This window comes from Pyxicephalus adspersus, chromosome 1 (assembly GCF_032062135.1).
Source record: "Pyxicephalus adspersus chromosome 1, UCB_Pads_2.0, whole genome shotgun sequence".
In the NCBI taxonomy this organism is placed as follows: Eukaryota; Metazoa; Chordata; class Amphibia; order Anura; family Pyxicephalidae; genus Pyxicephalus; species Pyxicephalus adspersus.
In genome coordinates, this window is record NC_092858.1 from 25,508,124 (window position 1) to 25,523,537 (window position 15,414).

Below are 15,414 nucleotides of genomic sequence, written 5' to 3' on the forward strand. Positions count from 1 at the left end.
GACACCCAGATACAGACATTGACACATTGAGAAGGAGAGGAACCTGTCCAGAAGAACTTACAATCTAGGAGGTGGGGGAAATATTACATAAAAGAAGCGGAGATATGTAGTGGTGGGAAGTAGTGAGGGTTTAGAAGACAGAAGAAGACGAGTAAGCAAGTTTGAAAAGATGGGGTTTGAGTGCTCTTTTAAATGAGCAGAAAGTAGGAGCAAGCCGAAAAGAATGAGGAAGACCATTCCCGTGAGTCGTGGCAGCTCTAGAAAAGTCTTGGAGCCGTGCATGTGACAAGGTTATAAGTGAGGAAGTAGGTCATTGGAAGAGCGGAGAGAGCAGCTACAGGTGTATTTTTCTACCAGGTCAGAAATGTAAGTGGGACAATAACTGTGGAGGGGTTTGAAGGCAAAGCACAGAAGCTTGAATTCGATTCTAAGGTGAAATGGAAGCCAACGATTAGAACTACAAAGAAAGGCAACAGAAGAGAAGTGGTGGGAAGGATGGATAACACTGGCTGCAACATATCAAGCCAACAGCCCACTGTCACAATGGTTGTGGTCAGCGTGCTGTGTTAAACTTGATTGTGCTAATCATTGCATAGAAAACTAGTTCTTGGTGCATTTTCCAAAGAGTACTGCATGGTTGTTATTATTATTATTGAACATATTACCCAGCGCTGTACATTTAATAGTACGTGGTTACGTGGAGGTTGGAGTTGCACTGTAGTGTGTCAATATAATGTGTTTGGGGTGTCATTAGCAATAAATAGCAACCCAGCAAACCAAAATAAGCTTTGTTTTTTGTTGTGCTAATGTGACCCACTAGTGGGAATGAGTCTGTTAGTTTCCTTTTCTCATGCTTTATTTGTCTCCATACTACCATTCCTAGAAAGCTTGTTTACCAAGTTCAAAAGCACAAGCTGAAATGTATGCACAGCACACATCAGTACACTAACATAATATTGGACCACTGTGTCTTAAAGGTTTAGTCAGACAGAGCAAGTGTCAAAGCAGGAGACAACAGTGCTGCTGCCTCTTTAGTGAAACCTCATGTGCTAAATGTTTATTTGTAAAATAATGATAGTATACATATATATATATACATATATCTATATAGAAAATAAAGAGATATAAAAGCATTAGAGTTTTACATGAACTTATCTATGTTATTGAACTTGGCATATCAGTCTACCATCTCTTCAAATATTTATTTTCACTCTCATTTGTCAGTGATCAGAATGGTATAATTACACTTGGCAGGCTGACAGGGCTTTTCAGCACCGTGTGCAGCTGTGTCATGACTGGCTCCGCACATGAGGATAGCCACAGACATGATTAACTAACAGCTCTTTGTTCTTTAATGGCTCAGCTTGGGTATCCAATGTACGCTGCATCTGCATTGCAAAGTACTTATGACCCATCATCTATGGACATTTTTCATGCTGAAGTACAGGACAGCGTTCCTTGGAAATAACAGATATGTATTCAACCCCTCCCTTCATACACACATTATAAAAATTGGCAGACGAGTCCCACTCCCATACAGCTGATACTGCAAGAGTGCTTAGTGTCAGGGGCTTAAATGGCCATGACATATTGCTGGGAGACAAGATAAAAGGACATATTAACTAAGACTAGACAGGCTTTTAAAAAAGGATGTGTGCAAAATATTAAAGAACCTGCCGTAACATTTCTCCAAAATATGTTGTAATTAGAGAGACCCTATCACCCAATCCTATTGAATCTAACAACTATCTTCCCATAAGACTTTATGTGAATTGTAATTATTTTATGTATGTTATTTACCTGTAAATGTTTCCCTTGTATGGGTGTCCAAAAGCACTGAAACTGCGGCTGGGTGCCACCATCTTGGATGGCAGCAGACTAAGTGCAGTTACTCAAGTAACAATCTATAGTATTCTTCTTCGCCCCCTCCCCCCCAAGTTGCCGGGGTATAGAAGGTTTTATAGGTAGGTAAGGGGAGGGGTGGAGGAACTGGGATGGCACAGAAGTTTATTAGACACTACCAGGTAGGGCAGTGGCCATGATGTGTATGGATGTTGTTGTGATAGGAAACCCAAAGCCATGTAACCAATAAACAAGTAAGAATTTAAAATATTAGACTCTTATATTTTTACATGCAACTCGGTGTTGCTCTAGACAGGGTCTTTTTATTTAAGCAGTTTTCTTTGCTGCAATTCCTCAAACTACCAACTGTATAAAATGGCACTCACAGCATGGTATTCATGTAAAGATGTGCGCCACACTGTCCAGGTGTACTGTCAACCTGGCTGACTTGATAATATACCCCAGGGAACTATTCCATCATGGTTTGGCACCTCTCACCTGCTCAAAAAGAAGTGTCTTTGCAGACAGTTTTGTAAACATTTGTTTGAGGGTTCCTTTTACTACTCCAACTGGCTTGTTCTGCAACTTCTCTTCTCTTTTCATGGCTACATTTGTTAGCACAGTGCCTATAAGTTGTCTTTTTAAAATGATACTCAATTTGCACTTACTGTACTATGAAATTTAAGGATTATTTCAATGCTTGATGAATCAATCTTCATATTATATTTGGTCCTGGAGCCACATCCATTCATGGAATATATATTTTCCATACAAGTATAGCCTTATATAACTGGGTAGTAATATGTAATTTTTGATGTGGTGGAGGTGGTGGTCGGGGGTGTTTTTCTATATATCTTATTGTAACGATTCGGTGCAGCGTAAGCGCTCACCAGATGTCAGTCTCCCAATCTTTCAACACACTATTCACCTATAGCAAGCCCCAGCTCGGCTTCAAGAACCTAGTTGTGCCATCCTATAATATGGTTGCCTTCAGGACTTTCTGCACAAAGGATGGTATCTGGGGAAGGGCTAACAGAGTGACAGAGGATCAGGAGCCCATAGGAACAGGACAGGGGACACCATGGAAGTCAGACAGTCCAAGATCAGTAACCAGGTGGTCTACAGATGACACAGTAAAGAATGGTCTAGCAGAGACAAGTCCGGGGAAACAGAGCCAGGGGTCAAACACGGGTATTAAGTCCCCCAAACAGGGACAAATAAGGGTCAGGGTCACAGGCAAAGGTTGGGCAAGGCAGCAAACAATCAGAGGAAACCTGGAATAGAAGGATTGTCACTGAAATGTTTCCAACACAATTTTTTTTGTATTAGGAATTATTATAGATTTCTTGAGCATATAGTTGTACGAGGACTCCTATTTAAATGTAGGAATCATCCATACTGGAAAAGAATAGGCACGGGACTGGAAATGGTGTTTACATCAGAAATAGAGTGACTACTGAACCTATATTTCTTTCTTTAATATTTGCTAGGCTTACTGTCTCGCTCTGTCTTTCTCATTAGATAGATAGGTAGATAGATAGATAGATAGATAGATAGAGAGATAGATAGATACAGATGAGTCATAAGGCTATCCCCATAGGCTATATACGAGCTAGCTAGATTTGGCTTTCCAGTTTCTGAATGCTCTGTACTAGTTGAATGTTAGAGCTACTTTGGTGTCATCCGTGGGCTGTGCATGATTGTGTTCTGTTAAAGCAGAGTGTGGAAATAATCGGCCCTCAACAGATTGAGATGGAAAATTCAAGTTGGTTCATACAGAGGGATATGCATATGGCGGAAATGAAATTTGTCTGGGAACATTTCAACTGACGTTGTGACAAAAATGAAATATAATTACCCTGTCAGAAATTCTGTAACATGTTCCACAATAAGTACATGGCTGTCATGGAAAAAGATAAGACTATTTTAAAGAATGGAAAACCTATAATTAAACCAGAATATTCATGCTGAACTAAGCTATGAAAGGTCTACATTATTCACAAAGGAAGATAAAATAAATAAATCCTAAAGGTGTGAAAGTGTGGAAACCTCACCCATCTTGGGTAGTTGAAGGTCAAGTTACTGAACATAAAATGTAGGATTATGTCATGTTCAGCAATTCTGTACTTTGTGCAGAGTCTTTATAGGAAGATTTTGGTGAAATCCAGGGATGGTGGCTGCAGGATTCTTGAACAGTTAAGGGTCAGCCCACCTTGTGATTTATAAACCTTCTGCACACTTGGTCCAGCTTTGTGGCTTTCTTGGTCACATCCAGGCCTCCAAGTGATTCAGGAAGCAGTAAAACCAGTTTAGACACAATGGGCCTGATTTAGCTCTCCAAAGCTGAAGAGGATACACTTTTATCAGTGAACCTGGGTGACCCAGCAAACCTGGAATAGATCTGGCCCAGAATTGAAAATATTTGCTAACAAAAAGCAAATAAGTTTTAAGAAATCCATTCCAGGTTTGCTGGATCATTCAGGTTTACTGATGAAAATGTATCCTCCCAAGCCTTGGAGAGCTTTAATAAATCAGGCCTAATAATTGGAAAACGGGAAAGTAGCAGCATCAGGTGACTAGCAGTGGTATATATCACAAGAATAAGCAGTAAAAAAAATTAATGAACAGGAATAAAAAAGTTATGGGATATGCGTTTGAAACGTGCATTTGGCTTTGTACTTAGAATTCTACTTTCTTTATTATCATTCCTTTTGTAGCCCTAGCTCAGTTCACACACAAATCTGACTCTGGTGAAGAATAAGTCACGGACATTAAAAACACAAGCACCTGGAGAATTTCACCGGGCAACAATTTTAAACAAATTTTTTGTTGACTTCAATGTTTAAGCTTATTTACACTTAAATAAGTATACTGATTCTGAAAGTGCAGTTAGTTTTCTTCTATCGCGTCAGGTTATTTCTCTACCGCTTATATTAGTGCTATTACTGTACCGTGGATTTGTATAGACTATTCATTAATACACAAGACAGTGTGGTCAGAGGTTGTGTGCCGCTCTACATAGTGAATAAGTAAAATTTTTTTTTTACTTACACACAAATTTCCTTTCTTTCAGATCATGTCTGGCTCTGCTGTTTCTCATCGTAAGTGCCTAAACACCCCTGATTCATTTTGTTATATCTGTGGCAGTTTCACCATTCCCAGTCAAAGGGCGAACATCAGCACATTTGTAGAGCAAGCCTATTTGGCATATTTCAAAATTAAACTTGGTGATCAAGATAAGTCTTGGGCCCCTCATAAGGTGTGCAAACAGTGTGTTGAGGGTTTACGGATGTGGACAAAGGGAACACCTGATAAGATGCTATTTGGTATACCTATGGTTTGGCGAGAGCCATTAGATTTATTAAGTGACTTTTACTTTTGTATAGTGAAAACTTCAGAATATAACAAGAAAAATAAATGTAACATGGAGTATCCTAGTCTACTATCGGCTATACGCCCAGTGGCTCATTCAGATGAAATCCTAGTGATGGTTTTTGTTACACTACCCTCTCTTGAAGAACATGATTATGGTGATGAACTAGGTGACAACAATGATAAAGAGTTTGAAATTAAAGAGGACTCGTAAGGGATTTGATCAGCTAGAGTTGAGTGATTTGAGACTAGCAAAGAAGGCTTCAGAACTCCTAGCATCAAGACTGCTTGAGAAAAAACTTACTTTAAAAAGGAACAAAGGTATCATACTTTCGAATTGCATTTCTGCAGTACTTTAGAACTTACAGTGGCTTTGTTTAACCCTGAGTGTGACTTGGGGTAGAAAAAAGAAGCTAAAAGCGGTAACCCTGAGCCACACACGGGGTGGGTAAACCTATAGAAAAAAATACCTGAATCGTCGGCGTCCCGCATCGTCCTTCACGTCTTTTCTTCTTCGCGTCTTCTTTCTTCTTCCTCTGGCGTCTTCTGCACTCGATGAGTCACCGAAGAGTTCCTGGCGGGAAATTCAAAATCCATTTGTTTTGCATTCAATACAAAATAACTGTACTGAATGCAATACAGTGGATTTATTTGTGTAAAAGCAGTACATTGTCTTGCATAAACATTTATTTTTCAGTATAATATAATAGTAAAAGTATATTATTGATTTTTTAATTATTTATTTAATATTATTTTTTTTAATTTATTATTTTAACATGATTTTGTGTTTCCAACTTTTTTTTTATACTCATACTAATATTATACTGTAAAATACATTTTCCTGAAAAACAATGTACCGCTTTTAGACATATAAATCCAGACAGAAATGAACTGCCGAGGAAGTTAATGGAGGAATTGGGAATTCCAATCTATACCTCAAATGAATGGCGACTACTCATCAATAGCTCAAAGCGGATCTTAAAGTGTATCCTCCTTCACAATGGCAATATATTTGGGTCTGTCTGAATTGGCCATTCAGTTTCTCTTTGTGAAGAATATGTAGACATAAAGAGTCACCAACACAATTGGGTGATCTGTGTTGACCTTAAAATGGTATGCTTCCTTTTTGGTCAGTAATGCGGATACGCTAATGTTATCTGGATACATACCTCTTATCTGTGCATGTGGGACAGCAAAGCTTGTGAAAGGCATTAGGTGGAAAGGAATTGTCCTCCAAGATCTGCCCTAAAACCAGGTGATCCAAACATTCTACATGAGCCACTTGTTGATAGAAAGAATACTATACTCCCACCTCTGTACATGAAACTGGGTCTGATAAAGCAGTTTGTTAAAGCTTTGCCAACAGAAGAAAACTGTTTCATGTACCACATTTTGGCATTTCCTGGCCTGTCATTTAAAAAAAAATAAAGGCCGGTGAGTGTGTGAAGGTCCCCAGATTCGGCAGCTCATCAAAGATGAACATTTCATCGGGACAATGTCAGAAGTCGAAACAAATGCTTGGTTATCATTCAAAGCCATTCTCAAGGACTTTCTTGGAAACACACAAGCAAATAATTACACAGAAATTGTCCAGAAACTCTTGGAGAGCTACAAAATGCTTGGCTGCAATATAAACATGAAGGTGCATTTTCCGCATAGCCATCTTTCTAACTTCCCAGAAAACTTTGGTGCAGTCAGTGATGAGCAAGGTGAACAATTCCACCAAGATTTGAAGGTCATGGAAGGATGATATCAGGGTAGATGGGATATATTAATACATATAATAATACACATAATGGCTGACTATTGTTGGAGCATCCAGGGGGATTGTCCTAACACTGATCACTCCAGGAAAAGCTATAAGCGTAAATTTTAACCTTTTAACCGCTTACCTGACTAATTTTCAAATGTTATACTGTAAAAAAAATTTAAAGAGTAACAATAAATCCTTTGAATGAACAAAAGAAATTTAAATTAACAGTACATTCAAGTTTTTTCATTATTTTTTCATTGTATGTAAAATTTGTATGTTTTTTGACAAAAATTGAGGGTACCCTGTATCGTTAAAACTGGATGTGATAACAAAAAAATGATGTCATTTCTGAAATCACCACCCAAAAATTAGTAAAAAACAGGTGTTCTTGTTCTAACTCAACAAAAAATGTGTTCCCCAGTGTTTTCTACCAAAGAAAATTACTGAATTTCAGATTCACTGCTTCATAAATAGATCCCAAAGTCGTTGTGGAAAAGTTGTCAACAGGCAATTAATTCCACAGATGGCATCGGTTCCCAAAGCAGTCGTTCAACAAGGCCACTTTTGGTGGTCCGCGGCTCTGGCCATTGCACCCTTAAGTAGGGTCAGAAAAAAGGCTTAGACCTGCAATGGGAGAGTGGGAGGGTTCTGGCTTCATGACATCACTAAAGGGAAAGTATCTTCCCCCTTAAGTAACATCCCCGTCTCCCTGCGTATGCGCAGTACGGAGCCGGTAAATTTAGTGATCCGCCGGTCCGAAAAGTTGGTGACCACTGATCTAGCATGCATGCAGGTCTGACCTCTAGTGGATGCAAAGTGAATAAGTAATATTGTAATTAAAATTAGACATATTATACAGTGATATCTTGTTCTGGATGCTGCCCACAGTTTAAAGATAAGTTTTAAAAAATAGTAAAAATCGCAATATAAAAGGTCATATACTCACCATAGGCCGAGGTGAACAGCTTCCCAAATGAAGGAGAATGAAAGAAAGCAATGGAAAGTACTGCAGATTATTTTTTTTCTATTTTACTACATTTTTTTTCATATTTATTTTTGTGCAGAGTCTTTATATTCTTAAATAGTGTTATTTATTTTATATACAAAACATTTTTACAATTCGTCTATTCAAGGTAAGACTCCTCTTCATCAGTACCTAGTCTCTCCTCTGTCTCCTTGCTGGAGGAGAAGTCAAAAATCTGTCTAAAGTTGATTAAACTTCTCTTTTTTTCCAGAATGATTTTAAAATGATTCAGACACTTGTCTTCAACCAAGGCACAAAGTTTGTTCATTTCAGCTTTGTTGGGATTCCACTTTGTAGCCAAAGACTGAAACTCTTCCCAGCAATGCAGCATTTTTTTAATGTCACTTGTTGGCATTCTACCCTTTTTGTTGCTGTTCTTCTCCTCCTCTGATGAGCACTTCTTCCTTGTCCATTTCCTGATCCAGTTGCTTTTTCAACTTTTCAATATCTTCTGTTGTCAGATCTTTGTGTGTTCTTCAACTAATTCTTCTACATCTTCTTTATTTACCTCCAAATGTAATGCTTTGCCCAAGGATCCACTGCATTAGCATTTTCAACAGCAAGTTCAATAGCAGCGACTTCAGCATCTTGAACAGTGGAATAAGCACTTTTTAAATTGCAGCAGTCTGGCCATAACTGTTTGCAGGCAGCATTAAGTCCTCACTGATACTTTGTCCCATGCCATGGCAATGACTTGAATTGGATGAAGGATATGATAATAACCCTTCCAGAATTCCCTCAAAGTCAGACTGGTAAATTAAGTTCTCAAAGTTTGATTCTGAATGCTGCTTTTTAAAGTTTGATATTACCTGTTGGTCCATGTGTTTTGAAAAATAGACGTGGTGTTTGCAGGAAGAAAGTTTGTCTTGATGAAGTTAAAACTTTACTCCAAATCTTCTTCCAAACCAGGGGATGTCCTGGAGCATTGTCCAGAAGAAGCACAGTCTTTTCAGGTAAGATTTTTTTCTCTCAGGTATTTTTTCACTGTGGGTCCAAACACCTTTAGGATCTACTCTGTAAATATGCTTCCTGTTACCCATGTCTTGGTGTTTGACTTCCAATAAACACTAAGCAGGGGCTTGCAAACATTTTCCTTCTTGAAAATTCTTGGTGTCTCAGAATGGTAGATCAACATTGGTTTAATTTTGAGACCATCACTTGCATTAGCACAAAAAAAAGAGTAAGAGTAATAGTTTTGTCACAAATAAACACTTGTCCTGGCTTGTATCCATGAAGGATGGTCCACTCCTGAAATTCTCTAGCAAACTTCTCAATCTCCTTTTTATTTGCACTTGTTCCTTCTGTTATTCTGTAATTATGTCTAATTACACTATCAGTCCCCGACCTTCCCTTGAACTTTTCAAACCATCCTCTGCTTTCTTTGAATTCTTCCTAATTTTTTTTCTAAATAGTTTTTTTCTAAAAATTATAAAAGAAATATGACATTCTGATTTAGCATATGATTTACTTAATTAGGTGAGAATAGAATTTAATAATTATAACTTCATACCCCATAGTAGAATTTAGGCAAGTAAAGAATAAATGCTATAAATCACACACACCTCTCACATTCACAGCCACACCGAGCGTGCACCGTACTGACACTGGTATGAGAAAAGTTTCTCTCTGTGACACTCTGGAAGCCCCCCTCTATATAGAAGGTCAAAGAGATGGACCTCTCTCAGTTTTTGATACAGTATACAGAAATTACTGTACATCTGTCATCAAATCTGAAGCAGTATGTTATCGGACGTCGTACTTCCTGCTGCCTTTTTTTCCCTTTCTTTACATTAGTTAGCCGAGTTCATATTCGTTAATTAAGTCCGATAAACAGCGAAAAAAAGCTTAGTTAGCCGAAAAATTTGTTAGCAGGGCCACTCGTTAGCTGAGGTACCACTGTACATGAGCTAATTCCCTTTTTTGGAATTATATGTTCTTACAATTTACTCCATTAGATCAGTATATTTATTTAACTTTAATATTCTCCCCATTTTACATGTAGGCAATTACTGCTACCTATGCTACGTATGACATACGTAAATTCCATAATTTCTGTGGTGGGGCTCAGATTCCCATGCGCCTTTCCTTTAACGTGGAATATGTAGGTCATCTACTCTGTCTTTTTCTTTTTTCTTCTTTGACTATTTTTGTTTATTCTTATCATTGCCAACAAGCATTGAATTTGAAATGCATTTACTTACTATCATGCTGATTGAATTTTTCTATGTAATATTATACTATGGAAATTTTCTCTGATGTGTATTTATACATTATGATTGAGATGTTTCCTCGGCAATCCTAAATAAGGACTGAACTTAATGCATTGTTCAATAATGTACCTAATTTTTCATTTACCACTCATTTATGTGTTTCAATAATTATGCTGTTGTTTTCAGTATACCACTATGTGCTACTAAACGTATTACTGCCCCTGAGGAAGCCTACAACGGGCGAAACGCGTCGGGTACTTACGTATACGTTTGCGAACCACAGATCTCCAGGTTACAGTCTGGACTTCTGGAACACTTTCTGATTTAACATCTCTGAGTAGTTGTATACTGTTTAGCGCCATCATGGATGGCCTCTCAAATGTAAGAATCCTGATTATTGTGTATGTATGTGTAATTAATGTATTAATGTATTTCTGAGAAAACTGTGTCATTAATACAATAACTTTGCCTATTAGGACCCCTCTGCTTTGTCTTTACTTCTATTTATATGTAGTGTTTTTTTATTTTACTACAGTTTAAGTGAAAAATACAGTTTATGATACAATTAATGAGAGATTAAGCACTGATTGTAAAACACTGGCAGGCTAATCCCATCCTAAGTGCTGCTGCATTTTGTCTGTAACCTTGATTTTCCCAACAGACAATCTGCAGCAGAATACAATCACAGTGTTGTATGCACTATCTCTGTCCATGCTCTAAGGATTATGTTACGTTGCCTTAAGCCAAAATCTTTTTATACTGAGCCATGAAACATGTAATGAAACATTTACAGTAAGGTGGGATGATCAGAAGCCCAAAATGATCACACAAGCAGTCTGATAAAATAAATCTATCTTGTATCCTTACATCTAGGTTGTCTCTCGGAGACAGATACTTCCCGGAGATTTGCACTTAAATTGTTATGCAAAGTACTCTGCAGCAATCACACTATCCTCAGCCTCAGCCTTGATTCATAAATGCGCTTGATATGGCACTAAACCCACAGAGACCAAATGAATCTAGACCATCTGTGCTGCACATGCCACTGGGACAAAAGACTCCTCTCCAGATCCTCACATTGCTCTTATAAACTGGAATTACATGAGCAAGGAAAATAGAAACAAGAATGTATTCTGAAAGATATTTCTTACTTTAGTTTAAAGGGAACCTGTATAAGGGAACTATAAGAAAATCACAAATCACACCCAGTCTAAATTCTAGCACTAAACAACTCATATGAACATGAATTTCAAATGGAAATCCTATTTGGTATGCTGCGGCTAATTTATTATTCTATATGCTGATGATTAGTACATTTTCCATAAATAGGCCTGATACTATTTTTATGAATTTATTCAGGGTAAGGACATATGGATGTCAGCACCAAATCCATCAAAAGCAATAATGGCAACCACTCAAATTAACCTGTATCTACAGAAAAGGTCCACATGAGCATGGCAATACAAAAAGCATAATTATTATTGGGTTTTAGTTATATGTTTTATTTATAAAGCACCAGCATAAGCAAAGTGGCCTTATTGATACATATAACTGCCCTGAATGTAACTTTGGTGGGAGGACAAGCAAAATAAAAAATGAAAGTAGCTATTCTATGTGAAGATCTATACCTAGAGCTGGAAAATGACTATTATAAAAGATGGTGAGTGTATATGAAAACAAATCGATATTAAATAATAAAGTCTTAACTTTACCTTATGGTGATCGGGCTGTTGCAAAAAAAGGATTTGTTTTGTTTCTGTCAATGAACGCCACGGCTTTTAGAACTTTGCATCTCAAACATACAGTACAAAACTCAGTTCTATTTTTAGAGTTTTGCAAATGCACAGGAAATACAATTCCACATAATTGAAAGTAGAAGAAGGAATCTTTGGAAGACTTTGGTAGAAGGGCTTACGTTTAACTCATGCATGAAGTCTGGGAATTTTTTTAGCACAATAATATAAAAAAAAACAATAGAAATTGAAAAGGGAATTAAAATGTTTAAGAATATTTTCAGAACTGAAGAGTTGTTATTGTGAGGATAGATTCAAGGAAGATATAAATAACAATCGAGTTATATATGTAGCAAAATATTTAATGTATCATTAATTGTAACTAAATATTTCAGGTTCTGTATATTTAGCAAAATGCTGCTAGTATAAGGGGGACGGGACCATTGATAGAAGCCAATCAGGTGCTGCTACAAAACACACATGCTAATCAAACCGGTGCAGTGAAATTAATGAGCAGAAGGGTAACCTAGATATGCAGCTACTCCACTATAGGTAGTCCCAGGGTTACATACCAGATAGAGACTAGGTTTGTTTTTAAGTTGAATTTGTATGTAAGTCGGAACAGTAACATTATTTTAATAAATGCAATTAGGACAGATGTTTATATCAACATAATTTTAGGCAGTGTGGTGTCAGTTACTGTATAAAATCCTCACTGTAAGTTAAACACAAACAAAGCAAAAAAAAACAAAAAACTTTATGGCGCCTAGACATTCACCAACTTCTTGAGCAAGCTATGCTTTAATACGCAAAAAGAAACAGCTACAGAGTTTGTCTTGGTTACACCATGTTACAGATCAGTTCAGCTCTTAAGATCACCCACTACCCCACTGGTTAGCAAAAGATTTCTTCCGCAAGCCATGCAAACCCCCCCCTCCCCTCCATCAATCTTCCGTCCTGCACAGGAGTGAGCAGGGAAGCCCCGTTCATATCTAGGAGTCGTCCACATGTCGGATGTCTTTAACTCAGGGTATAAGGATGTGTTGGATGTTTCTGACCAAGCTGTGCTGCTGCTGTAGCAGGGGTAGAGGACAGCCCAAGCTGCCTAGCTGGATCACAAACCTGGCTGCACAAATGTGCTAACCATTGTCACGTCAGACAGTTAAGTAAATATGTTGCAGCTGGAAGTTTTTAGTTTGCATGTGGGCACAGCCTGCCAGAGACTTCTCTTTCACTTCAATGGGTATTAGCTTCAGCCATCTGCCAGTTCCACACCCATGTGGAGGTCTGGCTGGGTGACAACCACTCATTATTTTGGGGACAACAGAAGTGATTTTAGGGGACAGCTGTACAGACACTGAGATGTAGAAAAACTGGTATCTGTATGAAGCTTTATAATATTTCTCCTTGTGATTCTAACAACGACCCTTCCTATAGCCCCCACTATAAACATTACATTAACTCCCTAATAAATTTAATAAATAGAATAAAATTAGATTTTGTAAAAATTAAACATTCATGCCAGATGTTACTGCACCAAATTAATCATTTAGCAAAGGCTGAATTTTTACATCTTCAAAATGTTCAATAGACTGCCTCAAACCCATGATCTTGTGTAAACTAGACAGGAATACCAACCATAACCTCAGACTAAGTATTTCATGTATAAAAGGCATTTAGATATCAGTTACTAAGACAATAATACATTATTTCTAAAATAGGGCAAAATTAAAAAAAGTTTACCTCACTATGCACCACCTGTAACTAAGAGTTGGCCTTTCTCATTGAAGGTAAGGAAAGCTAGCAGCTGTGAGGGTGGTTATAGGCAGTGACAGAGGAGAGGAGAACTCCCCTGTCACCACCCACAGACCTACCTCTTCCTCCTTCCAGGTCCTTCCTTTCCTCTAGTACTTACAAAACAAATCAGCAATGAGTTATAGCATCACGCAATATAAGGTTAGATTTCTGCTGATTTTTAAAAAAATTTAAACAACACATAACGATTGTTGTCCTGTGCTTGGAGAGGGGTAGGGGATTGAGTGAAAAAAAACCTTCATCTTAGACTTTAGTTTTAACACTAACCCCTACACAATAGGGTCTATTTATAAAACTGGTAGAGAATCAATCTCTCCCACTGAAATATATGGACCTGGAATATTCTCCTCTAGACAATGTTTCAGTGAATGTCAGATTACCAGCTTTATAAATACACCCCTAAACCTACCTAAACGCCAAACCTTCTTGTAATCGTAACACTAAACTTCATAATAACCCAACCCTCAAATCACCTTCCTTAATTTATACATAAACTTTAATATTCATACACACTACTCCTGAACTTTAATTCCCACTGTGTCCAAAATCTACCTTTGCAGACTGCAATGACTATAGCTGTATGGGGGGGGGTAATTGTACCAGATGCCTGTAATAATCATTCCAGGAAAAGAGTCCTACAAATAATTTCAAAAAATGATCACATTGTCTTTAAATGATTGGTCTGGTATGGTCTTGTTAATAATTAAAGACATGAAACCACATTACAAAAGCAGTTAAGGAGATGAAACAAGACATAATCCTGATTGTTTTTTAATGACTTGATGTGAATCAGCAGCGTGTGTGTTCTGCTATAATAAGCAAGCCTACAACCCTGCTCCATAAACCCACATACAAAAGCATATTAATACACATTGTAATAATGTAATGACTTTGAAGGTAGAACAAACATTGCAATTACAGGAGGAAAAAGAACAACAAAATATTGCACAATTCCCAACAGCAACATAAAAAGCTACATAAATAACAAAGTATCATTGATAGAATCTTATTATAAGGTATCACATAACAGACTACATGAGTTACACACTGTAAATGGCACAAATAAATAAAATACAGAGGGTGGCTGCAGTAGTCCAACTTGTACACATATACAAAAACAATCCTACAGTGACAGATACCAATTTATCTGATTAAATTAAAAATAATGACATATTCTTTGACAGCAGAATTTAATACAGGGACTCCATGCATAAAAAAAGTAAAATTGTGAACGTTATAATTGTACAAGTTTGTTGTATACAACAGACACCTGACTTTGCCATGAATCTGCCATGATCAGGAACAACCGATGTGCATTTCTATGAAGGATAGCACAACGGTGCACAGTTTGCTTATTCTTCCCCCTCTCCTTTCCATAGAAAAGCAGTGACGTGTACAGCGCTCGTTCATCCATCTGTCACTGGACACAATTGCAAAAGATTGTCTCCAGCGACAAATCTCTGACATCCATCGGACATCTGTATGAGGCTTTACTCTCTATATATACTAACAAATTAGCTTTCCTTTGTTCAACACCCACTATTGTGAATGAATGTATTCTGGGAACTGTATGTGCTCAATAACTATAATGATAGGATTTAATATAGGATTTCTATTTTTGGTTACTTTTACATGCAGACCAAGTTGTTCAACAATAGTAATAGT